Source organism: Papio anubis, chromosome 6 (genome assembly GCF_008728515.1).
Source record: "Papio anubis isolate 15944 chromosome 6, Panubis1.0, whole genome shotgun sequence".
Taxonomy (NCBI): Eukaryota; Metazoa; Chordata; class Mammalia; order Primates; family Cercopithecidae; genus Papio; species Papio anubis.
Genome location: NC_044981.1, coordinates 129,392,498 through 129,420,423, shown reverse-complemented (window position 1 = coordinate 129,420,423; position 27,926 = coordinate 129,392,498). Strand labels below are relative to the sequence as shown.

The window sequence follows — 27,926 nt, the reverse complement described above, 5'->3', positions numbered from 1 at the left end:
TGCCTCAGCCTCCCGAGTAACTGGGATTACAGGTGTGCACCACCACGCCCAACTAATTTTGTATTTTTAGTAGAGATGGGATTTCTCCATGTTGGTCAGGCTGGTCTCAAACTCCCGACCTCAGGTGATCCACCCGCCTCAGCCTCCCAAAGTGCTGGGATTACAAGCGTGAGCTGCTGCACCCGGCCTTCTGTCATGTATTTTTAACAGGAGTGTCTCAGGAATTTAAGTTCTTTATTTGGACTGACTCCCCTGTTCACTTATTTTTCTCAGTTCAGTGAGTGTTGCCAATAAGAGAGAGATTAGGCAAAAAAGACAAAGCACATCATCTCTTTTCTAATGTGGATGTTACTCAGTGATGAGGGGAGAGCAGATAAGAGATAAGATCCCCAGTTACCAAAGCGATTAATAACGTCATTCTGTCAGTTCATTCACACCCATTCAGTCAGTGTTTATTGAAGAGCTTTGTTTGTCTCTGTCACTGTGATCCTACAGGAAAGATAATACCTCCTCTTAACCGAGTTTGACAAGTAGCTACTCCTAGTTTAATAATCTTTGTAAAACTTTCAGAGCTGTGTTTTGTTTTGTTTTGTTTTGTTTCATATTACAAATTTACCACATTGGATCTACTACACCGTAGATTCCTCAGACAGAAAATACTTATGGTCATGCTAAATAAAATAAAAATCATCTCTAGTTTCAGCACCCACAGTCTTCTAGTCATAGAGAGCAATTCCAATTGTTGACTTGAATAGTAAAGCTTTTTTCTAACACAAAACCTTTGAGACTAGTAACTTCCTATGCATTTAGTTATCCGTTAATGTAAGGTTGTGTGTAATAGAAATCACTTTCATTGAGTTTCGGTATGTCCTTCGTGTTCACGTGTAGCCCTACCTCATCACCCACCTTAAAATGGATTGCTTATATCCAGTTTCTAGTCTCCTTGGCTCTTCGTGTGAGGAGAGAGAAATGGGAAACCCTAATTCTGTGTTCACTTGATTCAACAGCTATGATTTCATTCTATTAAAACTCTACCCTGGCAGTACCCTGCTTACTCATTCGTAGCCGCCTTCAGACATGCTATTCTCTCTGCTTGGAACGTACTCGCTTTCAGTTCCTCAACTTTTATTTTCTCACTTAGGAGCCTGCTTCACTGAGAATCATTTCCTAGTGTCATAATTCTGAGGTGCCTTTTCCATCCACTCCCTCAGGCCGCTGTGCTCACCACTGCCATGGCCTCAACACACTGTGCTAGAATATTGTTTCACCCCCTGACTCCCTAACTGGACTTTGAGTTGGTAGGGACAGTAGCATTTTATCTGTGTTCCAAGGATCTTAACCATCTCCTGGCACATGGAAGTGGTCGTAAAATATCTATTGGATATATGAATGAATAAATGGACCGACATCTTGTGGTAACATCCTTTCCCCCAATAAAAACCAGAGAGGAATGTACTTCTTACAGTCCAGTGGTTCTGACCGGATAATATATTTATTTTGGTGGCAGAAAATGCCATTGTTGGGAAAAACTCAAGGCCATCTACTAACTTCTTTATTCTTGCATTGTCATGATGATGTGATTGATTTCCACAGATCTCATAAAAATAATTCTCAGTATTTTATATTATATTTCCTATGTATCAAGGGTGAATACTCTTGAGTCATTAATTCAACAAATTAATTCAACAGTTATTTATTAAATGTCAGTTGTGTTCCAGGCACAGTTTTAGGTGGGGCACAGCAAAGTATAAAACAGACAAAAATTTCCCCTTTGGGGTTTACGTTCTAGTGAAGAGAGGCAAGCAATAATAAATATTAATATACAAAACAGTATATTAGAAGTGGTAAGTGCAGTGGAGCAAAGAAAGCAGGAAAAGAAGAGAGAATGAAGGCTCCTACGTGAGAAAATAAAAGTTGAGGAACTGAAAGCGAGTACGTTCAAGCAGAGAGAATAGCATGTCTGAAGGCAGCTACGAATGAGTAAGCAGGGTACTGCCAGGGTAGAATTTTAATAGAATGAAATCGTAGCTGTTGAATCAAGTGAACACAGAATTAGGGTTTCCCATTTCTCTCTCCTCACACGAAGAGCCAAGGAGACTAGAAACTGGACAATTTTGCATTGCCTGGCCAGGAAAGGCCTTAGTGAGAGCTGGGTCTCACTAAGGAGGGAAATGAAGGCTGGGTCGTGCAACTCTCTGAGAGAAGAGTCCCAGGAAGCGAGAACAGCATGTGCAAAGGTCCTGAGGTGAGAGCATGTCTGTTGTTCTTTAGGAACTGTGTAGTCAGCTGGAGAGCAGTGAGAATGCTGCTAAATTCTCTCTCTCTCTCTCTCTCTCTACCTATCTACCATCTATCTATTTAGTAACATTGTATCAGATTATTTTGTATATATATTGTATAGACTGTCAAACTTCATTCATATTTTTATTTACTAATTGACCAGGCAATTATTTAGCACCTAGCATGGGCCAGGTTCTATCCTAGGTATTTTAAGGAAATTAAAATCTGTTAGATGTAGTTCTTGCCCGAAAGAAGTTTATGAAATAATCACAGAGATAAGAAACATACAGGACTCACGACACAAGATGAGTTCTCATGAGGAAATGACTACTCATTGGCTAAAGAAGCAGTTAGAGAATGACATCCAGGCTTCTTGAAAGAGATGGCATCAAACTGCACCTTGAGAGGCATACAGTGCCAACAGCACATCATATGCAGTGGTATAAACAGGGGCACAGCCACTGAGTCACTGGCAGTGCAAGATCTGTGAAGGCAGGAGTGATAGGTAAGGTCAAAAGGAAATCTTTGGTCAGCATTTGAAAGCCTTTAAATGAGTATACATTTTGTGAATTATCTTCATTAAAAATGTTCTAAGATTTGTCATGATGTTCAATGCCTTGGTCTTCAAAATTCTCTGTTGCCCTCACCTAATTGCCATTATATTTTAGTTAAATTCAGTTAGATATTTTAGTTAGCTATACACATTTTTCAAATTGAAAGCTGTTAACAGGTTGTATAAAATCTGTTTCTTATACTTTAACAAAATAATTTCCAAGTGTACTATTATGATTTTTAATTCTAGAAGGTTTTCTATTAAAATGAAAATGAAATGTGTGAAATCTGTCTCTTACTATTTCAATCCTCTATACTTTTTTGAGTGTAAATTAGGGAGAAATACAGAATAATTTAAAATTAAAGTTACTTATAGAGAAAGCTGAATAGAAAAAATAATGTGTATATAGCATTTGCTTTTCTAGAATAAAGTAAGCACTTGTTTAGCTTTTAGGTTTCACCTTTATTGTCTGTGTTTCTCTTGAGCAGATTTTACATACAGCTGGTATGATATATCTCAGTGTAATACATAATATATTACTAATGTCTTTAAATTCAGAAGATAAGAAAAAACTTTGAGATCAAGTTTTTAATTCGGGAAAAGTCTCATTAAAGTCCTTACGTTGGGATATTTGAGTTAATTGTTACAGTGCTAATTCAGTTTTATCAACCTACACTGTGGAGTAAAGAAGTCTAGGTTGTTGTTGTTGTTTTTTTTTTTTTTTTTTTTAAATGGAAGGAAACGTATTTATCACAAGAGGTTCATTTAGATTATTCTACATAGTCTTTTTGGGAATTTGTCATGTTTCTTAAAGTTGGACTAGATGTTGAATGAGAGGATAGGAGTAGAGGGAGAGGGACCCCACAGGTGCAAACTCTTCAAATCACCAGGGCTTTGGCTCTTACTCACTCATCCCTGCCTTCCTTGCTCTGGGAGCCTTCGGATTTTTCCCCAGTAGCTTCACCTTACAGCAAGCTTAGCAGAAGCAGTTCCACAGAGTGCCAACCCCCCTCACTTTTGAATAATCCAGAGACTCCCTGTGCCACAGATAACATGCAATCATAAATCTTCTCAGCTTCAGCAATTTTCGTCTTCTAATTAAGTTGAGCCCAGTAAGAATTTGTCAATCAAACAGTGAACTCTGTATAGATTCAAATTCATCTCAGGGTTCCGATATTTGTTACTAATTTTCAGGGGAAAAAAAACAAAAAGAAAAGAAAAGTACTGCTGCTATTTTCTAAAGCTTCCTTATAAAGGTATTTCTTATTGAAACCAACTCATATTTCTTAAATTCCTAGACCACTATCTGTCATGCAATTTGAGTCTGTTTTCCAAATGGTAGAGTGCCAGAGAATCAAAAGCTGCTTGTTTTGCTTGCCTGATTTTCTCTAGCATTCTTTGGAGGATTTAAAGTATGGGGCGAAAGAAAGGAAACCTGACTTATATTAAGAGCTGAACATGAAAAAGGGATTAGGCAAAGCTTTAGCTCTTTCATTATGCAAACTTCCCTGAACTATAATACCTATCTTTATAGAGTTTTATTAATTGTTGGGGCTGCAGTTTGGATTTTGCTAAAAAGTATTTACTACTAAAAACTTCAAGGTTGTTACTAAACACATCATGCATTTTACATTTGGCCCCTTTGCATGGTGAACAGACCGTCCTTCCTCCATCTTTTGTTGGGGAATACCTGGCTGAAGGTCTCAGTGAAAAGCTAGGAAGATACTCCTCCTCTGAGGGAGACATCTGGCTTCTTGGCTGATTCCACGCACACTTTTGTTAATGGGCTTGGATTTCCCCAGAATTCTTTTATGTGGTTACATTGTAGATGGACTGTCTGCATAGTCTTGTCCTCTTGAATGATTTGTGTAGAGGTTAAAAATACACATATATTTGGTCTGGTTCCTAGAATCTACGCATAAGATTGAATCTCAGCAAGTTCAGTTTTGGAAAATAAAATAAAATTTATTATTACAAAGGCAATCTAGTAGAGGATGTAGATTCTAGAGCCAGAATACTTAATTTGAAACGTGGATTTACCACTTGCTAGCTATACGATGTCGGATAAGTTACTTAACCTCTTTGTGCCTTCTTGGTTGCCCTAACCAAATATGGGATGATAATAACAATATCGCCCTCATATGTTTCCATGAGGTTTAAATGGTTTACACTGTCAAAGCTTTTAGGATAGTGTCTGGCGTGTACTGAGCACTCAGTGAGTGTTAGTCATGATGTCTTGGTATTCGTGGTATTCACCAGACAAGAATATGTTCTCATTTGTATATGATTTAGGATTAAATTTGGGATTAATATTGAGTGGTTCACTGCTAATTTTGATAAGGCTCATGGAGCTGTGTGGTCATTTTTAGTGGAGAGTAACTTTAATTCCTTTCTACATAGTGAAAAAAAGATCTCACCTTCCTCTCACTAGACTTTGATTTGCAAACCCCCTGTTCTGATCTATATTTTATTATAAGTGAAATGAAGTTAGTGACTCAGTGGTCCATAGATCATTAGTCTGTAGCTGCTCTGTTACATGGAAAGGTCCTGAATGACAAAGGCCCACTCAAGGGTGGGTTGGCAACGTAATTTAGAAACCTGTATTATTCCCAACCAAAATTAGAGCATAAAAACTTCTATTCTCTATCCAAAAAGAAAGTGAAATCAGCATCCCATAGAGATGTGTGCACTCCCGTGTTTATTGCAGCATTATTCACAATAACCAAGATATGGAAAACAGTTGAGGTGTTCATAGATGACTGAATGGATAAAGAAATTGCAAAATATATACACACACAAGAGGAAGTATTATTCAGCCTTAAAAAGGCGATTATGCCATTTGTGACAACATGGATGAACCTGGAGGACATTATGCTAAGTGAAATATGGCAGACGCAAAAAGAAAAATACTGCATAATCTCACTTATATGTGGAATATATGTACTTTCTTTAGATAGATAGAAGTTATATATCATTTCTGTTCCCTTCCTCAGGGTAATTTAAATGGATATTTAAAAATAGAGGATTATTAAGCTTTTGAAACATTTCAAGGACAACTATAACCTATGTATATCTCTATATGTGGAATCTAAAAATAAAAAAGTCAAATATATAGAAAGAGAGGGTAGAATGGTAGTTACCAGAGATGGGAGGAGGGATGAGGAGGTATGGATCAAAGGTTACAAAGTTGCAGTTATGTAGGATGAATAAGTCTAGAAATCTAAAGCACTGATGTGAAGATTATAGTCAATAGTACTGCAGTGTATACCAGAAATTTATTAAGAGTGTGGATGTTAGAAAATCTTTCACAAAAAAGAAAGGTAACTGTGAAAGAAAGGACATGTTAATTGTCTTATCATTTTGCTATTTATATGTATATGAAAACATATGTTGTACACCTTAAATATATGCCCTCCCCCATATAAAATTTCTGTTCCCTTCTTCAGAGTCATTTAAGTGGATATTTAAAAAAGAGTTATTAAGCTTTTGAAACACTTTAAATACAATGTCAACCTATGCCTATTAAAATTTTAATGCAACAAATTTACTAATATTTGCAAAACCAGTTTAGACAAAGATAATATATAGATATATAGTCAGATTCTGACCATATCCTAAGTGTTCTTAGACTCTATTGATGAATAGATTTCATTAATTTAATGAGATGATAGTGTACTAGAACTTGTCTAAGTAAATGGTTGGCATCCTTGAAACTTCCTATTGAATACAACGTTAAGTAAAATGTTGATGTAAAATAAATATTTTTCAAATAGGGATGTGTTATTGGTGTTTCTTAAATGCAAATTACTTGCTGCTGCTTTTCTAAATTGGATATAAACTTTAAAGTGAACAGCATTGTAGGAAGTTAAAGAGAAAGAAAATATATTATTTCAAGTAGGTATTATTTAAATCTATATAAATCCAACTTAAGGACATTGGATAATTACTATTAAGGTCACAGATTTATAAAAATTTACGAACTAACATGAAGTTTAACTGTTTTTTTCAAGAGTGAAGGTCATGAATTGGCTGAAAGAGCTCCTCCTAACAAAAAACAACTTCTGTATTTTTCCATAGAACTAAAGTCTTAATTCCTTCTATCAATCATGTGTTTTCCCGTTTGCATTGAAGGCTCCCTGCTCTGTCCTGCAGCAGCAGTCTTTCCTGTTGGCAGGGCTTTTCTCTCCTCCTGGGGGCTCCCTGCAGTCCAGCTCAAACAGGGCTCTGGTTCCCCAGTGGGCCCGTTAAATTATTACCCTCAGGCCGGGCGCGGTGGCTCAAGCCTGTAATCCCAGTACTTTGGGAGGCCGAGACGGGCGGATCACGAGGTCAGGAGATCGAGACCTTCCTGGCTAACACGGTGAAACCCCGTCTCTACTAAAAAATACAAAAACTTAGCCGGGCGAGGTGGCGGGCGCCTGTAGTCCCAGCTACTCGGGAGGCTGAGGCAGGAGAATGGCGTAAACCCGGGAGGTGGAGCTTGCAGTGAGCTGAGATCCGGCCACTGCACTCCAGCCTGGGCGGCAGAGCGAGACTCCGTCTCAACAAAAAAAAAAAAAAAAAAATTATTACCCTCAGGTGTTGATTCACCATTGGCATTGTTGAATTTTACTGTTTTGTAGTCTTCAGGCATGGGGGAAGGGGAAGAGAGTTGAAGAAGATCAAAGTAGCAGTACTGTAGTTGGAGCTTTAGAGGTGGGGATGAGCCCTCAGCCCCTCTGCTGTTCCTCCCTGCCCTTCCTCCACCTGATCCCCAGCCTACCCCTGCCACCCCCGACCTTCTGCCCTCTCAAGCCTAATCAGAAGACAGAGGGGGCTATGTGATTAAACCATGAACTGTTCACTTACAAGCACTTTATTTTTACTTTTTCATACAAGCAACAAAGTGTTTAACACTGCATGATGTTTAATTGTATAGCACAATTGTATAAACAGAAGATAATACATGAGGACTTACTATGTTTTTGATTCAGTGGTTTTTGAACATATACTCTGTTCTCTGTAAGGCACTATGGGGGAAAGTTATGTTCCCAGGCAGTGCTGAGTCAAAATAGTTAATAAATTTTTGTGGAGCGAGACCCAATTATTACTTGTGTTATAGAGCACAAATAAAAAACTCCATAAGAAAAGCACATGAAAGGGCAACTCCAGGATGGTTTTTAAAAATCTGTGATCAGTAAAGTATTGCATGCTTTTTTTAGAAAATCTAGAAAATACTCAATTTATTAAACTAAAACAACAGTTACTCTACCCAGAGTTAACCACACTTTGGCACATTTTATTTTCCATATATATATATTTGGAATAATACTGTATATTTACTTTTCTTTTTATTTTTTTATTTTAGTTTCATAAAATGTATGACTCAGTCTATCTTGCTTTTTAAAAACTCTACATTATATCATGAACATTTCACCATAGAATTGAAAGTTATTTGCATAACATATCACAGAGCACATAATAATTTATGTATGTAATCATTTTCTTATTGGGGATATTTCTGTTCGTTTCAGAATTTATCCTCTTATAAATAATTCATTGAATATATTTGTGCATAAATCTTTTCATATTCCTGATTTTCTTAGAGTGAACTTCTAGAAATGCAATTTCAGGTGAAAGGCCATGCATATTTTAAAGCTCTTGAACATTTTGCCAGATAGCATTCCACCAAGCTTATACCTTTGAAAAGTCAAAGCCAGCATGGCAGAGGAGTTCTTGTCTCATGCCTGTCAGCACCTTGTTTTGTCTTTTTAAACTATAATTGTTGCTGGTCTGTTCCCTTCTTCAAAGTCATTTAAATGGATATTTTAAAAAGTAGAGGATTATCAAGCTTCTGAAACACTTCAAATACAACTTCGACCTATGCATATCTATTAAAAATTTAATGCAGTGAATTTACTAATATTTGCAAAACCAGTTTAGACAAAGATAATATATAGATATATAGCCAGATCATGACTTTCGTGATGTTAAGTGTTGGTTATGTAAAAATTGTGAGATTTTTTAGTTTGGCAAATTTTTAATTTATTTTTTTAAAGTATAATATGCAAACAGAAAATTATACATATCATAAATATGCAGTTTTGTGAATTTTCATAAAACTGGATACACACCATGTAGTCCATACCCAGAGAAGACATCGAATGTGATCAATTCCCAGAATCCTCCCTCATGCCCCTTTCACAATCATACTCCTTCTTCCTGACTTTCAACATTGTAGGTTAATATTGCCTGTGTTCTACTTTATATAAATGGAATTTCGTGTAACGTATGTATTTTTTGTGTCTGGCTTCTTTTGCTTAACTTTGTGTTTGTAAAATTTATGCATTTTGCTGTGAGAGCATGTGTTTATTATAGTCTCCATTCATTTTTGTTTTGTGGCCCTAATATTGAGTGAGACCTCATTAAGATGTCATGTCTTGATACACCTTACATGGTCTCCGAATGATCTTTGCTTGTTTCCTATTCAGCGTAGATCTCATGGCTCACCTTTTCAACCACTAATCTTCCAACAGTCTTAAGTTCCTGTCCCTTTTTCTGTTCATCTTCTTTACCTTGTGCCCCTTGGCTGCTGGTTGTTTTTGCTGTCCTTTTCATTGGACTTCCCTTGGTGGATTTGAAGTGGCTGCTTCCATACTCATCACAGCCCAGCAGCTGAATGTGGTAAGGACAAAGAGAACAGGACTGCACACCTCTCTTACACTCTCTCCCGTTAGATAGGATGCAGGCATGTGTACAAACCTACATGTAAGAGATATTCTAAAGTGCAGAATTATGGTTGGGTGCCCAGGAGCACAACTTAAATCCTATTTATTACAAAGGAAGAGGGAAATCATAAAATACTGGGGATAACTATGAAATGTGCCAGAAAACTCTACCAATTTGTTCTTTATTCTCAGCTAGGCCATTAATCCTGCCTGGCAATTATTCTGTTTCACAAACAACTCTCTTTCATTTCTAATAGTATTTATTTAAAACCTTCTCCACTCTCCTTAAACTTACTATGTTTCATCTTGCCTTCATAGTTCCACATTTGAAGGTCCTGCCTCTCACTTCACAGATAAACTAAAAACCTATTCTGACACAATGTGCCTCATTCTGTCAATGGCCAATTCTCTCCATATATATTATGGGTCTCCTACCGTTTCAGAGGTTACCAATAACTTTTGTGTTAATCCAGTGATTTTTTTTTGTAATCCTTTCTTAACCTCTGCTAAATTTATCACTGTTGATGTGCTCACTACTTCTTAAATTATTCTTTTTTTAGCTATTCTGAGACAATACCCTTCTGACTTCCCTGCCATCTTTTGATTCTCTCTTTTCTGATATCGTGTATATGTTCCTCTTTTATGCTCATCCGTTAAGCACTGTTGCTTCCCAGGGTTTTATCACTTGTATCTTTTTACCTACCACACTTTTCTGGGGTGACCTCTTCCATACCCATAGCTTGAATACCCAGTATATGCTGGTGAATCTCAAATCTCTGTTTCCAGCATAGATCTCTTCCATGAAGCGTCCTTCTGACTGCTGGATATCTCTACTTGCATATCCCTTGCACACCTTAAACTCAGAATGTCCAGAATTGAACTCATATGCATCTGCAAAGGTTCTCCTTTTTCTTTTCTGCCTATCTTGGTGCATCGTGCCTTCTTCATCATCACAGAAATCTGGATGTCCATCCTGATTCTTTTTTCATGCTCTCTCCTCATATTTAATCAATCATAATTCCCTAGAAAAATGTGTCTTCTTAAAATTGCTAGAATGTATTGACTTTCATTGATCTCTACTTTTACTACTCCAGTTCACACCCATAATCTGTCACCTGGGTAGTGGAGTCTCTTGATCATTTCCCTGCATCTGGTTTTCTCTTCTAATCTATGCATCCAGACATATAAGACCCCCGTGGTGTGGTGCCTACTGACATCTCCACCTTCTCCTATTCTCCATGTTGTCTATGCTCATCTCCATGTCTTGGTTTTTACATGTGTTGCCAACTCTGCCTGGAATGTCCTACGTTTCTTTGTCTAGCTTCTGTTCAGATTTCAAAAAAAGGTAACAGTTTTCTCTGCCAACAGCCTTTGTCTGACTCACACACTCCCAACATTTCATGAAGAATCCCTCATGTATATTCCCCAAAGCTTGTAGTAACTTCCCCTAAGTTACTACAGATAACTTAGAAAAATGTATTGTAATGTTCTACTGATTTGGTGTTACCTTTACTAGACTTTGAGCTGCTTATTCCTCACTGTATCTATAGATGTTATTTAAAATATTTAACATAAGATACAGCATTGGCATGGATCCAATAGAAAGAAGGGCGGGGCCCTTTGCTATGCCAGGCTATATCTCTTCAATTCACTGGACTTCACCTGGATTCCTCCTTTCTGCACCATGGCCTGAAAATTTTCTCCTGGGGGTAAGCTGGAGTAATCACAGGGCTCACCACATTTGTTTTCCATTTCCCAGGGAGCACTGTCTCATGCTGCCTGATGTTCAGTGTCTTGAGAAACAGTATTTTCTATATTTTATTTAGCTCTTTTTAGTTTTTTTTTCAGGTGGGAAGATAAATTAGTTCCCTGTTACTTCATCTTCGGTAAAAGCAGAAGTTACACCATGTCTGTTATCTGTTTGAGGTGGGTGACGTTATATGTCAGTTGTGGACTTTTATTGATATACTTAGAGACATGGTGTAACTTCTGCTTTTTTTCTTCCCTCTGTTATCCGCATGAATGAGGATTATGAGACACATGTGCCAATTATATTTAAATTGTACCCTGCCTCCTCATCAACACTGTTGATCTCTGCTTCAGGTTTTCTCCTATAATTTGCCATCTCCTGACATCATGCACAATTTACTTAGTTATTGAACATGTGGGGTTAAGGAGTTCCACCTCCTTTGTGCACTTTTATGCACTTAGAATGGTGCCTAGTACATTGTAGGTGCTCAGTAAATATTTATTAATTAATTAATGTCCAAGGTCCTGTGCCAGATAAGACATCTCAAAAAACTCATAGTCTAATGGGAGGAAACAGACACACAACAAGTATAAAACAGCGTGGAAGGGCAATAGTAGAGATATGTGTAGGGAATATCACAAGCACTTAGTTTATTCTGAATGACTCAGTAAACACTTCCAGAAAATGGTGAAGCCTTTGCTAATCCCTTAAGGATAAGTTGGAGTTTGTCAGGTAAAAAGAGGTAAGGTCTTCCGAGCAGAGTGAATCTTTGTGCAAGGATATGGGGTCAGAATCAGCATGCCTTGTAGAGGACACTAAGATGGGATACTCTGGACAGTGAGAGCTCATGGAAGGATGCTCGTTAAGGGAGTGCCATGGGCAGATGAACCTTTCATGGAGGGATTACTCAGATACAGTATCAATAATAGATTTGAAGAAGATGACATTGGAGGCAGGAAAGAAAATGGAAGGTTGTTGCATAGTACAGGGAGGAGTTAAAATACAAAGGACTGACTCATAGAAGTTTAGGAATTTAAAGCATCACGCTTTTGTATTTGATGGGATTTGGTTAGTGAGTGAAGGGGAAAGACCAGGTGACTCCAGGTGACTGTCAGTCAGTGCCTCTTGCACATTTTTTTTCCCTCAAGTCAATTAATAGCTGTCTATACTGATCAGGTGTTTTGTTGATTCGTTTTGTTTGATCTATTTTAAAATCCTTACAAGATCCCATTTTCCATGAGGAGCTTAGGAGGGGAATGAGAAAGTAAGAGAACCTATCTGTGCATCACTAGATGGCGCTTCAGATAGAGTTTCAACATCATATAGATAAGATAAAACATTGGGTATATATTATATTACATTGATATCATAGAAGAGCAAAACTGCACATGCATAAGAATTTATACACCTATATTTTCACATTGAGAATAAAGGCCCCAAATGTGTTTCAGTTTGCTTGGCAGAAGAGTAGAACCACACTTCTTGATGTAAAATTGCATATTGTCTTTGTGTCCCTCTGCTCTTCAAATACCTTGACTCACACATGAGTAGGAGAATAGGGCAAAGCACCATCTCCCTATAGTGTTCAAACTGAATGTTCTAGAAATGAGTGGAGTTGGCTGGGGCCTGCTGCCCTCTGTAGTTATGCCACCGTGGATGCAGGGTGGGTTTGGGCGCATGCCGAACACCTACTGCTCATGTGAAGGAGAGCAGAGCAATCTGTTGATGAAGCAGTTTGTTTCCATTGTTCCTATTCTGATCATTATTTGAAACAGTTGTCTTGAATATCGATTTTTGCAATGATGTTTTTGATGTGTCATTTGAATATGAAACTTAAACTTAAGATTATTAGAGTTGGAAGAGATCCAGAATCATTTAGAGCAAATCTACTCAGTTTATTGATGGGGTAATTAAAGGCCAGAGAGGCAAAATGATTTGCTCAGTGTTTGGGGCATTTCAGGCAGAACCAACACTAGACCTTAACTTCTTGGGTCACTCTTCAGTTCTCTTTGCACTCTGTGAGTTATGAGGCACCTAGACAAGGAAAGGAAAGCCATCTTTTAGGAAGGTGGGTTTGTCATTATAATAGGTTAGGAAGGAAGATTAAAGTTTAGAAGATAATGTTGTGTTTCAGACCTGAGACAGTGAAAGAGGACCTGAATTAAGGTGGAGTGAATGGGAAAAAGAAAGAAAAGGTGATTATGACATGTATTCAATATATGTCAAGATAAACTCATAGGACTTGTGATGAATTAGGTAATGCAGAGCATTTGTACTTGGTAGTTAGAATATATATGTTCTATATAGGCACAAACACATACACACAACCCTCATACATATATCTATCACAGATACACTCTGTATTGGATATTCATAACAGGTATATCACTAAAAAAAAAAAAAAAAAAAGCAGTCAAAACATTATTTTCTCCTTTAATCTTTGTAAAAACACTGAGAGATATTGTTGTTCCCTTTGCATAGAAATAAGGCTCAGAGGGTTTAAATGTTTGCCTGAAGTCACAAATTAGTGTGAGGAGCTGAGGTGGGACTTGAAGACAAGTTTCTTAATAAAATCTGTTATTTCCACAGGAGCTCTTTCACGCACCCAAAGCATATAGGAAATATTTCTGAATTTTCTTCTGTGGCTAATTTTTAAACCTGTTATATCAATCTATTCCTTTATTGTAGGCAGTGCCTAGTACTGCTCCTGGAAAATCTGGAAAAGCAGATTAGAGAGTATGGGACAACATATATACCACACCCTCTTATCTACTTTTCCAGATTTAAGTTGCCTTAAGCTGTTGGTTTCCTCTGTTTGACAGCATACACCATAGTGTTTAAAGATGTAGTGCTTTATGGCATTAATTTTGCTTGGGGTCTTTCTTGGGCTGTTCATCCTTCAGCAGCTGGAGGAGAGCCATATACATTCTAAATCTGTGTACTACCTAGCAAAATCTGTAAAGCCAAGCCTCCCATCCAGATCATGATTCACTGCAACCTAGGAGTTTGTGCATAGAAGCTTGACTCTTCAGTATGGTGTCTGAGTAACAGACCACATTCTTCATGGACGTGACAGTTGTGACTGCTCTTTGGTCTTTGTTAAGCATGGGCTAGACTGTTAGACATCTTAAAAATCTCTCCCTACAGTGCCTTACACAGCACCTTGCCTGTATTAATTGCTCAAAAATATTGTTGAACGCATGGTAAATGAAAGTTATTATTGACATTATTCTGTGGATTTTTTTCTTTGACATCTAACATTTAAATATATACAGATGCACATATATATACACATACATTATATAGACACACAAATATTAAACTATACATGTATATTCTCCATACATTTCAAATACATAATTGATAAGTCAGTACACATTTAAGTTGTATGAAATCTGAAACATGAAGTTAAAGTTTTGTGCAACATGAGTACTTTATGTTTTAGACAGATTAGCTGGGGAAATGGTAGTCCAGGAACTAAGCACAACTCTATAAACAAGGGTAACCAAACAGGTATGAGGGATCTAGAGATACACATTTTCAGGCTAGAATACCGTGTATTTCTTTTTTTGACATATATTTGAAAAGAGAGAAAACAGTAAACCCAGGGGCAATAATTTCTAAAGTAATAAAGATTTACTGACATGGCATTCTATTCCTTTTGTTGATAAGGATGAATTGAATTATATAATACCCTGTTCTCTCCCTCTAGTTTCTGGGCCACTGTTATACTGTCTAATAATATCCACTCATAAGACATGAGGTGGCTTTTCTCTCTTTTTATAAGGGTATACTTATCCAGTAGAATGTTAATATTCCTTTCATCAATTTTTAAAATTACTTGATTTCTTTTATTTCGATAGGAATAGGCCCTGCATGGCCTTACAAATGAATAAGGGATACAGCCCAGGAGCAATGTCCAGTTGCACTGTTTTTACTTAAATAAACTCACGAACAGTGTGTCAGCCAGCTTTACACACTGTGACTGTGAGGGATGTATTTTCCCAAATGTTACTGATCTTTTATTGAAATGGAAAATTTAGTTTGCATATGGAATAATTTCCCTTTGCAAGTCAATTGTGATTTATTAAATTTCATTGCCCTTCACGAGATGTCAGTGGTGTTATCTCTTGATACACTTCAGGACACATCTTGTCTGCTTGTCGTCACTGGCCTTCATGATATACTGCCTTTATGCTATGTCTTCCCGAACTCTGAACTCTTGCAGGAAATGGATTCTATAATATAAAACTCAGTATCCTCCAAATATGCCTCCGATGAAGTTGATTTCAGATAAGTATTTGTAAGTAAATGAGATAATGTTATCCTGTATAAAATAATTCTGAAATGGAAGACAGCATGCAGATACACCATAAATATTGGTCACCCTGTGTGGACGTCTCTCCATGGCAAAAGAAGACTCAAACAAACCAAACCATTATACTACCACCAGAAAAGTCTGTGCAATTAAAAAACAGTGCAATACAATGCAACAATACATCCAGCCATGACAGTCTGAATAGGCGCAGTCTCATTAAGGCAGAACACCCCCATGACTGCTTCATTTGCATCTGTGGTACCTAGCATGGCAGCCAGTACACAGTGGGCATTCAAGATAGACGTTTATGAATGAACAAATAAGATGCCCCACCTTTAAAACTCAGAAAATATATTTTATGCTATTACTTTTGCTTGAGGTCCCATTTAGTGTGTGTTATGTGTGAGGGTGGGAATAGTGTCTTCATAAAATGGAGGGAGTACATTTTTGAGGTGATTGGCCAAAGTGGAGAAGCTGTAGGAACCTATTTGGGCAAATGACACCACTGTACAGGAAATCTCTAAAGAGATCTGTAATTCTTGGCTTTAATACAACACCAAAAGAATCATGTCTTACGCAGAAATTTCCCTCTATTAAGAGATGTTAATAGGGAATATGCATTCATATTCACTGTTAAGAGAATGAACCCTTATTCAGTATCCCCTCTGGGAGGAGCTGATAACATGTTGATAAAACATCTCGGTGTTAGGCAAAGACTATAGAAAGAAGGGATACCTTGTATAAAATATAAGTTTTCTCTCCTGATAATGATTTTTGCCATTACTGCAAACAATATGTTGCATTTGCATACAACTTACAATTTTGAAAGCATTGTCTCAAACATACATTATTCTTCACTCCATCTTCCTTGTTAGATAGGACAAGAGCTATTTTTCTGGTTTTATACATGAAAGCCTAAGTAATGTCTCTCACCTGGGAAAAAAAGTGGAGCTAGGACTAGAGCCCAGGCCTTTCAGGCATCCATTCTTTCTGCCTGCCTACTTAGACTTAAAATAGGACTCTGACAGCAGACTCTTGAATTTACCTTTGCTTATATTATAACAGCATCCAAAGCAGGAACAACCTTGATGACCTTGACCAACTTTAACACTTGTGTAAATACGAGAAAAATCAACTTTGCTAAACTTGTGGTGTGCCCGTAGGTGGCAGTAAGCTAAAATGCTAACTCCATGGCATAACTGCATTTGAGCTACATGCAGACAGATAAGAGTTGATGTTAGTCATGGTATGAGCCCAGGGAATCAGACAAGTACTTCTCTAAACTCTTCCCACTCAACTTAATACAAGGTAAGCAGGTCCTACAGTAGTTCAAGGACCTGCTGCACCCTGCGTACAGAATAGAGTACTGTTTAACAGCCTTTTATCTGTCATACATTTCTTTTCACTTACTACTGTTACTACAGCCTGCCTCCACCTCGAGCTTTGCTGCAGAAAGGAGATGGATAGACACCTTTAAAGAATTCTTCTTCCCCCACTTCTTCCCTCCATTTGGCTTCCTCTTAGACTGTGCCTCATCTCAAGTGAAGACAAGGCTAGTTACAGCCTGATTATGCAAGAGGTCATAGTGAGATGTGAGGTGTCTACCTTTATCTCTAAGCAGATGCACTCAACCACAGTGTGCAGAAAGAACTACTGCTGTTCCTACTGCATGCTGATTACAATTGCACCTGGAGCCACATTCCAGCATCAGTATCATTCAGATTATCTTAGTTCTATCCAAGAATTCTTATAGGACCTAAGAAGGAGAGCTGATCAGACCACCAGAACATTAACTCAAACATGCCACGGAGTCCAAATAAATCAAGTAATATCATACTTGGTATAAGATTTAATATACTGAGTTTGTGGGCAAGCCAGGATGGATATATTCCATATGCCTAAAATGTGGTGATGATATGTCTTATTTAGCATGAGTTCTCAAGAGTAGCCTTAGACATTGTGCATTTCCATGTCTTGATATTTGGACATCTTCTTGTGGATGTCCTGAAGCTCTTCCTCACTTTGAGGTGACATTGAATTACAAAGTCTGGACTTCTCTGAAATTGAGAATCACATTATGGGATGGGATTTAAACCATGGTTTCCTATTGTTTTGCTTAAAACTAACTTTGAACAACAACAGCTCAGCTTTCGAAGGTGTTTTGCCTATAAAACCATTCACGTAATCAAAAGCTGAACTGTATACAGGATCAGCTTAATAAAGGCAGAGTTGTGGATAGCCATATACTTTCCTAGTGTTTATAGATAGGGTTGTGAATTTGGAAGGGAAACCCAGTCAGCCTAAATTACTTGTGTTAAAACTGAACAGTTCACTATTTGCCATTATAATGGGGTTTTGAAGATATGATATGCCTACAAAACTAAGTCTTTTTTGTTTTTAAACTTACTATCTTTTTTCTTTAGAAAATATGTAAAAGTTTTAGTACCAGTGTTTTTTGCTTTGAAAGGGAGCACAATTATTAATTTTACCCATTTCTTATTATGATATTGCAAACAGATAACAGCAGAGACAAATATACATGTGTACCCACTTGCTACCTGTATAAGGTCTTAACATCATTTTATATTCACTATGGATCATAAAAATAAACACTACAAACTCTGATGAGGGTCTTTATACTCCTCTGAGATACCGACCCCATTGCTCCTTGAGAAAAAATACTATCCTGAATTTAGAACTTATCATTCCCATAAGTGCATTCACACTATATTTTAGTACATATTTATGAATTCAGAAACAATATATAATATGCTTTTACCAGTTTTAAAAATCCACATGAATATAAAATTGTATGCGTAATGGTGTGACTTTTAAAAATCTAACATTGTATCTTTATATTTATTCCTATTAATACATGTAGCTCTAGCTCATTTATTATAAACGCTGTATGGTATTTCATTGTAATTATATGGCTTAGACTATCTATGCTCTCTTTTCAGATAGACATTTAAGTTATTTCTAATTCTTAACTCTTAGAAACAAACAGTGTTATGGAATAATTTTTCTGGAGTTGAAACAGAAAAGAGGAATGTGGGGACTTAGTGCGTGGTACTTGCTTCACCATTTATTGTGTAATACAAGTTTTAATAACAGTAAATTAAAGTATCAATGTGTGCATTTAATAATAACATTTTGTAAAAATATTTCAAAGAGTTGAATAAAAATTAATACATACAAATGGTAGAATATCACTCTGCCTGCTGTTGGCTTCGCTGCCTCCCTAGTCTTTAGTTCCCTCAACCCAGAATGCCCTTGGAATTGCCCCTTCTGACTTGGCTGGCCCTGTGAGGGTTTCCTGTCTTCCTGCTGAGTTTATGCAGCTTTGAGTGAAGTTCCTTCTGCGTCTCTGGCAAAAGTTTTGTTTTCTCTCTCTACCCACCTTGCCCACTCTCTGACTGCTTCCCATCCCAAAGGAGAGATGTGTTTTCATATGGCACTTCTCATCTCTACTCAGCCTTTTTTTGGAGTGTGAGTGGCTAGATATGGGGCGATGGGGAACACAAAGGGAAATGCTAAGACACAACGGGTTTTCATGAGTGGTAAAATGACTGGAGGGTTTGCAGTAGGGTCAGGGAGGAGAAAGAGTAAGGAAAGGGGAAGGAGGAGAGAGGGAACAGGGAAAAATCTAGGAGGGGTGGACTAAGATGCTATAGTTTCAAATATCAGTATTTATGCAAAGTACACAAAAATATATGCTAGTACTTTAAAATGGCACTTATTAATGGAAAATTAAAAACCGGTGTTACAGTTAGTAGTAGTGTAAACACATTTTCAGCTTTACTAGATAATGTAATATTTCTTTCCAAATTGGCTGTACCAATTTACATTCCCAGCCAAAGTGTGAGAATTACCCATTTTACCACACTCTAGTTAAGGTTTGACCTTTTGTTTGATTTTGTCATGTTTACCAGCCTGATAGGTTTGATACAATGTTTCATTGTTGTTTAAAGTTATAATTCATTCATTGATTATTAGGAGAATAGTGAATACTTGTCCAGTGCATTTTTATAACTTTTATAATTTTTAAAATGAATTTTATTACAAAGGTAGTATAGTTTTATAATATCATTAAAAATGCAAGCAAGCAAAAGTAGAAACTTAACCCATAAGCCGCCACATAAACGTACCTCAATTTGATATATGTATGTGCCAATGAAGCCATCACTACAGTCAAGATAATTAACTTATTCATCAACCTCAAAAGTTTGCTCCTGCCCCTTAATTATTCCTCTCTACCTATTGTTATGGGATCTTTGGGGTGTCAGTTTTCTAGCCAGAAACCTCTGTGACCATGGTGTCTTTACCCAGGTTCTTGTCCTGCATCCAGGAAGAATGAGGTACACGAAGTGAAGGGTGAGCTTTATTTAGTGTCACAACAGCTCAGAGGAGACCCACAATGGGTAGCTCCTCTCTGTAGGTGTGTCATCCGTGGAGTGTTCATTTCTCAGCAGAAAGGAGGCTCTGGAGACAGTAGCCTCTCTCTGCAACTGGTTATCCAGATGTCTGCAGCTCTCAACAGAGAGAGTAGCTCCTCTTTCTGCTGGTCATCCTGTTGTCTCTCTGCCCGCTCCGGCCATACTCTGACTGTCCTGTGCCCTGCTCTGGCTGAGCCTAGGGCTTTTACAGACCTCAGAGGGGAGGAGGGAGGAAGTACATGCCACATGGTCCATGGGCGGCCATTGGTGGCCCAGAAGAGGCACCAAGAAGTCCCCACTCTGGTCCGCAGGACCGGCGGCCCAGCCCCCAGCCTTCAGGGCCTCCGTGGCCTGAAGGTGGGGCCTTACTGAGGACCCTCCTCCTTCTGCCCAAGAATCAGTCTGCCTCCCACTGCCATTCATGGCCCCAGGATTGGCCCCAACCCTTGCTCTAATCTTGGAGCAGATGCCAGGAGCAGAGAGAGGCCAGGCAGCAGGAGCAAACGCCCCCCAGCCTATAGGGATGGGGGTCCTTCCTGGGGGCCCCAAGGGTGCAAGTAGCAGAGACGACCCAGATCCTGCACCTGGGAGGACAGGCACAGCTGAACCCAGGAGCTCCTACTCTGCCAACTTGGAAGGGGCGAGACTCCCACTTGTCCCCGACTTCTGCCTTCTCCATGGAGTGGGAGGCCCAGGTCTGCAGCTGTGGATCAGGCGGCTGCAGCTGCACCCAGGAGGGCAGATCCTGCCTGTTCTTGGCACCCCGCAAGAGCACAAGGAGGTTTGGATCCACAGCCGCAGTTTGGGCGGCTGCAGCAGCATCCAGGGAACTCCCTCCCCAGCTCAGAAGGGGTGGGGCTCCCACTGGCTCCATGGAGTGTGCAGCCCCAGCCTTGCCTCCCTGCTACAGCTGGTGTGATGGCAGCAGCCACTGCCATCACTGCCACCTCCCTCCCTCCAATCTCTTGGCAACCACGGATCTTCCTTGATAGTTGCTTTCAGAGTCTTCTGTGTTGTAAGTGGGTGTTAATGAATCATTCCTTTTATTGCTGAGCAGTATTCCATTGGGTGGTGGTACTACAGTTTATCTCTGCACTCACCTATTAATGGACATTTGTGTTGTTTCCAGCTGTTTAATTGACCACTTGATCTTTTACAGAAGAATACATACGTGTGCCTGTAAATTTTCTCGTATGCAAAATGTTAAACAGGAAATAATCCCTGTTATTATTGTAATCAGTGCCTGGGACAGTGTCTGACATGTATAGGTATTCAGTAAGTAGGTGTTAAAGGAACGTAGATATATTTTGTCAAAATCTGCAATCTAGTTAGGAAAACAAAGCAGGAAGACCTAAGAAATTAAAGCGCACAGAGTAGTTGAACTGAATGGAAAACAGTAATATAATAATATCCATCTTTTACCCAAAGGTCATGACACCCCCGACCTGGCCATCAGCACTTACTTGGAAGTTTCCCTTCTTTCAGTTCAAGGCATCCTAAATTAAATCACTCATCTTTCACTGAAAACAGTCTCTCCACTTTCTTCCTGTTTTGTTCAAATCTTTTCCAAACTACTGAGTTCAAAACCTGAATGATTTTTGTAATGTCCCTCTGTTCACATTTAATTAGTTTCCAAGTTCTGGTTATTCTGCTTCCTAAATGCTCCCCCTTTGTTGCCCCTATGACTGCTTTAGTTTAGCTCTAACCATCTCTTAGCTCAGCACTTAGTCATCTATCTTGCCTGGTTGACTTGTTTTCGCCTCTCTAATTCAGCCTCCACATGGTCATCACACACTTTTCTGAAGTATAATTTTGACCATGCTACTTTGTTGCTTCTACGTCTCCATTTGCTGCTCATTGCCTGTAGGCTAAAATCCAAACTTCGTGGGATAGCACTGAAGATGCTCTATGCTTTTCACGCCTTCTCCCTGACCTCTATCATGCAGAAATATTTAACTGCTTGCAGGAACGCGAACACACGATGTCGTTTCCCATCTCCATGCCATTGAATAAACCTGTCCATCCATCTTCTGGAATGTCTCGCCAACTTTGACCAGGAGAAAACCCAGAACTCAGATTTGAAGCCTTCTTTTATCTCCTGCATACATGTACATTTACAAAAAACTCAGTAAAGTTAACCACTCCTCATCCATGCCACGTGTCTACAACACTGCCTTTGCACTGTGTTGCCAGATCTTCCATGCTAGACTGTGACCACAGCAAGTGGCTTTTTACCCTTGAATCTAGTAACAAGTACAAGAGCAGTTACCGTTACCTAGTGGGTATTCGGCAACATTTTGGGTGCTCAGTAAATATGAGTAACTCAAATTATAGTACAATAAATACGAATAAATGAACATGTGACTGAAATAATCTGATCATCAAGTTGTAATATCCCAGCCAACATATACCTTTTGTATTTCACTTGTTTTCACTTGTCATCACCACCTCAGTCAAAAGCCATTTAACTTTCTGCCTGAATTGTTGCATCAGCTTCCTAACCTATGTCACTAAATTATCCCTCTTTTCTAAACTATACCAACACAGATTAGCTAGACTAATCTTGGAAAGACTGCTTTAATTATGTTATTTCCACATTAGATTCCACTGCCTGGCTTTCAAAAGCTCTAGCTACTCTAATAATCAAACGTTTTTCTATTGTATAACAGAGTCTCCATTTCAGCTAACCCATTCTTCCCACGTGCCCATAGCAAGCTGTGTTCCTTCCAGCTTGTGTTCCAGTGCTCGCATTTATCTTTTTGCCTGAATACCCTTGTCCTCTCTTTCCATCTGTCTGAATTCTACCATTTATGCCTTGCTAAAGTTGGCACCTGCATCATACCTCCTTTCTATCTATATCTATATCTATCTATTTATATCACGTCTCCTTGGAATTTCCGAACTATAGCAATTTGCTATTCAAAGTGAATAGCAGTTACAATGTGTATATTTTCTCTATGTATATCGGAATGTATATTTTCTCCCCTACCCTACACTAGAATATAAGCTCTACAAAGGTAGAGAATTTTTGTCTATATTTTCTGTAAAGGAAAACCAAGGGCTGAGACACACAATATTTCTTAAATAAGTGAATGAAAGTATGAAATTAACAGTTATACGGTGCTGGTTCAGATAATCCTCATTTCCTCAGAAGAAAAACACTTTGAAGAAAGTATGAGTAAACTTGAATTTCTGAATTTTAAAGTATGTGATACTTTAGAGGAAATTTCTTAAGTGGAATCACAAAAACATATTCACTTATCTAAAATGTAGCATTAAAGTTCTGAATTTTAGGACCACTTCTGAAAAGTCGTGATTTCTGTACAAGACAGTGGCAATTAGTCAATCACGTTTTCTGGAATGTTTATGCATTAGTATAAATTGAAATTAACTCAACATAGTTCTATTACAGATGTGGATAAATGGAGCATAAAATGACATGAGAACATTGTACTCGAAGTAAAAAGTAGATTCAGGTTCTTGGATCCAGATTAGTGTGATGACATGTATATTTTGCAAGTCTTTTCAAAACTCCGTGATTTTTAAAAGGAAAAAATTAAAACTCACTCTGTTGAAGCCCTTTGCTCAAAATTTGACATGTAGTAGATACGTGTTAAATAGTTGAATGGAAGCCATTGGAGAACCATTTTTTTTAGGGGAGGGGGACTTCAGAAGGGCAGTGACATAGCTCCAGTTAAATTTGAGAAAAAAAATTATGGTGATTGTCTAGAGAATGATATAGAGAAGACAGAAGATAGTAAAACCAGCAAGTTCTTTGTTCATTCATCAAGGTTCATTTATAAAGCACCTACTACTTGGTATATACTTAGGGCTGAGTGAACAACTAAGGTTCTGTTATAAGTATAGCCTGCTAGAAAAAATTTAGATGAACAATTATGATGACCAAATTTAAGAGTGATTGGGGGAAAGGAGTGAACACTTTGGAATCTATTCTGCCAGTAGTGCTGATAGTACGTGGTGAACTGTGTAAAAATTGAGGGCTTGAAGACACACTCCAGTGTTCTGATTTGAGTGACCGATTTAATAATACAGTTAGAGATAAGAATATGAGAAGGTATGAAAGGAATGATGATGGGGTTGGTTGTGGACATATGAAGTTAGAAGAGTCTATGAAAAATTCCTGTGGAGATAACCAGTATAGAATTATAGATAAGTTCTGTTTCTCAGAGAGATACGAGGGCTGAGGAAGGATGAATTTGGAATTAATCAACAAAAAATAGTTGTTGAAAGCATAAATCCATGTGGAATTTCCCCAGAAGGGTGCTTACCTCAGTGAGATAAAATAAGGGCTGAGGCTGCAGATAAGGACAGCAGAATGTTAAGAGGACAAGAATGACACACAAAGACAGTACATCATGGCCAGATGTGACGTCAAGAAACCAGGAAAGAGTAGTTGTATCACTTAAAATGGTTTCAACTACAAGTAATAGAGAACCTGACCCACCCACTTTTAAACAATACTGTAATTTATCTGCTCTCATAACTGGAATTCCAGAGGTAGACTGGCCTCAAGAGTGGTTGATCCAGGAGCTCAATAACTTCATCAAGAAACCAGTTTCCTTTGTTTCCTTTTGCTCTGCCATCCATGGCTATAAATTTGTCTTATATCTGTTTCTCGTCTGGGGATAGAATGACTAGTAATAGAAGTCAGACTACATTGCTCCCTCATTTAAATTCAGCCGAAGAGGCAGTTTGAATAGGAACCTCTCCTAGAAGAATGAAGAGGAACTTTCCCCCAAATCTCCAGCAAAGTGCTCCTTCTGTCCCATTGGCACAAATTTGGTAAACTAACGATTCCCAAAACAATTATTAATTTATTAATTTAGACTAAGAATTAGGCCTCCATCATCTTCTGGGGCTGAGGATAGATTTAGCTGCTTCTTTTTTTTTTTTTCTTTTTCTTTTTGAAATGGAGTCTCGCTCTGTCACCCAGGCTGGGGTGCTGTGGTGCGATCTTGGCTCACTGCAACCTCCACCTCCCAGGTTCAAGCGATTCTATTGCTACAGCCTCCCGAGTAGCTGGGATTACATGTGTGTGCCACCACATCCAGCTGATTTTTGTATTTTTGGTAGAGACAGGGTTTCACCACGTCAGTCAGGCTGGTCTCTAACTCCTGACCTGGTGATCCACCCGCCTCAGCCTCCCAAAGTGCTGGGATTACAGGCGTGAGCCACAGCACCCGGCCAGATTTAGCTTCTTTTGAGGCACCAGTCTTTGCTGGTGAGAGGTGAATACTTGAATAAAAATTAAGACTCTGTGAGGTAAAAGGAAGTGAGATAGTTAATGCATAACCAGACAACAAGGAGCACTACAGAAGCATGAGGTAAGCTTAGGAGGGAGAAAGGTTGAGGAGAAGTTATTAACATTGTCGTATACCAAACAGGGGTCAAGAGAAGAATTAAGAAGAGGCGGAAAAATGCCCGTGACAGCAGTAATTAGAATGTGACCCCAGAGACACACCATGGATTCTAATTAAAGTGGATAGAGGGTGACTGTGAGGGGAAAAGTAGATATGAGGAATTGAGTCTAATTTCAAGATTCTGAGTTTTGAAAGAAACTATAAAGATAATAGCTAGAGGGGGGAAATAATGAGAATCAGGGGTTTCTTTTTTGTTTTGTTTTCATGATCATCAATTAAATGTTTCAAAGTTAGTGATTTCTAACTGGGCTCTGATGAAGGGCCTTTGACCAGTTATATGAACTTAGTCAACTTGTCAAATCTCTTTGACTTCTCATCTTTTTAAAGAGAGAAAAAGAAAGCTGTTTTTATCCTATGGAGTTGGCGGTTTCAGAAATATTTTTCTTCAGTTTTATTTTATTTTATTTTATTTATAATTTCAACTTTTAGATTCACAAGTTACATGTGCAGGTTTGTTATATGAGTAGATTGTGTGATGCTGAGGTTTAGGATATGAATGATCCCATTACCCAGATTGTGAACACAGCACCCAACAGTTAGTTTTTCAACACTTGCCCCCTCCCTCCTTCCCACCTCAGTTAGTCCCTAGTGTCTATTGTTCTCATCTTTATGTCCACAAGTACTCAATATTTAGTTCCCACTTATAAGTGAGAACATGCGGTATTTAGTTTTCTGTTCCTGCAGTAACTCACTTAGGATGATGACCTCCAGCTGGTACATATATACCATGGAATACTACACAACCAAAAAAATAATGGAATCATGTCCTTTGCAAAGATATTTTAAAGAAGAGAATATTGTTTATGTTTTAGGTATGTGTGTTTAGGAGATATTTTAAATGTTATACTCCATCAAGACTTCAATACATTTGGGGGAAACAAAATAGACTAATTTTACTTTCTACATCATTGTTTGGTCTTAGCCTAAAATCCATGTTTTACAGAGAATGCAAGAAACTTTTAAACTTCAGGTAAAACTGTGCTTTTTCCAAATGTATAGAAAGCATAGTGCCTAATGCATGGTAGAAACTCATCAAATAATTTTTAAGTTATTCTACTTTTCATATTTAAAGATGAAAAATTAAATTAGAGATTCTCCGTCAATCAGATTATAAAATTATTTATACTGGAGAAATTTCTTATACCATATTTTTTATTTATCAGAGAATTGATTCTGAAAAAAACAATAAAACTATGCCACAAAAAAAAAACTAGCAATATTGAGTAGTGCAGTAAAGCCTGGGTAGCTAAGTCTAACTAGGCAGATTAATTGCAATTACTGGAAAATTTATTCATACATTTAACAAGTGTTCATTGAGCACTTACTATGTGATAGGCATTGTGTGCTGGGCTTCTTGCTCTCATAGAGTATACATTCTAGAGGGAGAGCCAATTAAATAAACCAGTATACACTATGTCAGGGAGATAATTGCCTTGAAGAAGAATAAAATGAGATATTGGGATAGTAGGCAATTAGTACAAACGTTTTCATTTTGTATGAGGAGAGCAGGAAGGGAATCTCTGAACAGGGGATGTTTGAGCTGAGACACAGGACATGGAGGATGGCTGGGGGAACTGTGTTCCTGAGAAAGGGGAAATCAAGTGCAGAGGTCCTAACCTGGGAACACAATGGGTATGTTCAACAAACAGCAGCTTAGACTGGGGAGATGGGATGTAGGGAATTGGGGCTCTGTGAGTGAGGGGAATCACCTAGGAAATGAGGTCAAGAAATGGGGCATCAGTGTGCCATGTGAGGAAGCAAGGCCTTAGAGACTGTGGAAGGAATTTGGGAACTACTCTAAGAGACATGAGAAGGCATTAGAGGGTTTAGAACAGAGGACTGATTGCAGTAAATTGGTTATTACTCTAACTACCTTGGGGAGAATAGGCTGTTCTAGGGCAAGTGTGGCTTGGGGAGATAAAGTTCAAACAAATGTAACTTTTTGTTTCCTTGAAATATATAATAAAGTAAAGCTACCTGTTCAGGGAGTTTGTCCAAGTAATAGCACTGACAGATCTACTATAATAAATAGATGATACTGATTTGTAATTAGCAAAGTAACTATTCATATGGGGTGCAGCACACCAACATGGCACAAGTATACATGTGTAATAAACCTGCACGTTATGCACATGTACCCTAGAACTTAAAGTATAAAAAAAAAAAAATCATTCAGTTGACACTAGTTGACTAATCACTCCTCATGCAATCTTACTCTTGTATTTGATGAACTTTGTTTTGAAGCCAGTGCAATATGAAGTGTACCATCCCTCAGCAAGGACAAATTATCACAGATTATTGAGATCAGTCTCCTTAAAATTAATGTTATTATAACATTCTGTTGTAAAGAAAGAATTATATTGCAGGTATTTTTGTGGAGCTTTTAGGAACTGTTGGAGTGCTTTAAATTTATAACATTGTGTGTTCCCCTTAAATATTCG

The 27,926-nt window shown here is 38.1% G+C and overlaps 1 protein-coding gene across 17 annotated transcripts in view; it reads left to right on the top strand.

Annotated features, from left to right (window-relative positions):
- Nucleotides 1-27,926, top strand: part of EYA4 (EYA transcriptional coactivator and phosphatase 4) — a 284,622-nt gene that overhangs the window by 163,152 nt on the left and 93,544 nt on the right. Inside the window, exon 1 of one of the 17 annotated variants that reach the window (XM_031667422.1) lies at nucleotides 97-2,785. The exons of the other annotated variants lie outside the window; for them this stretch is intronic. The gene's annotated coding sequence lies outside the window, so the exon portion shown is untranslated. Of the gene's footprint in view, nucleotides 1-96; nucleotides 2,786-27,926 lie in introns of those variants that run through there. 17 annotated transcript variants of the gene reach the window in all.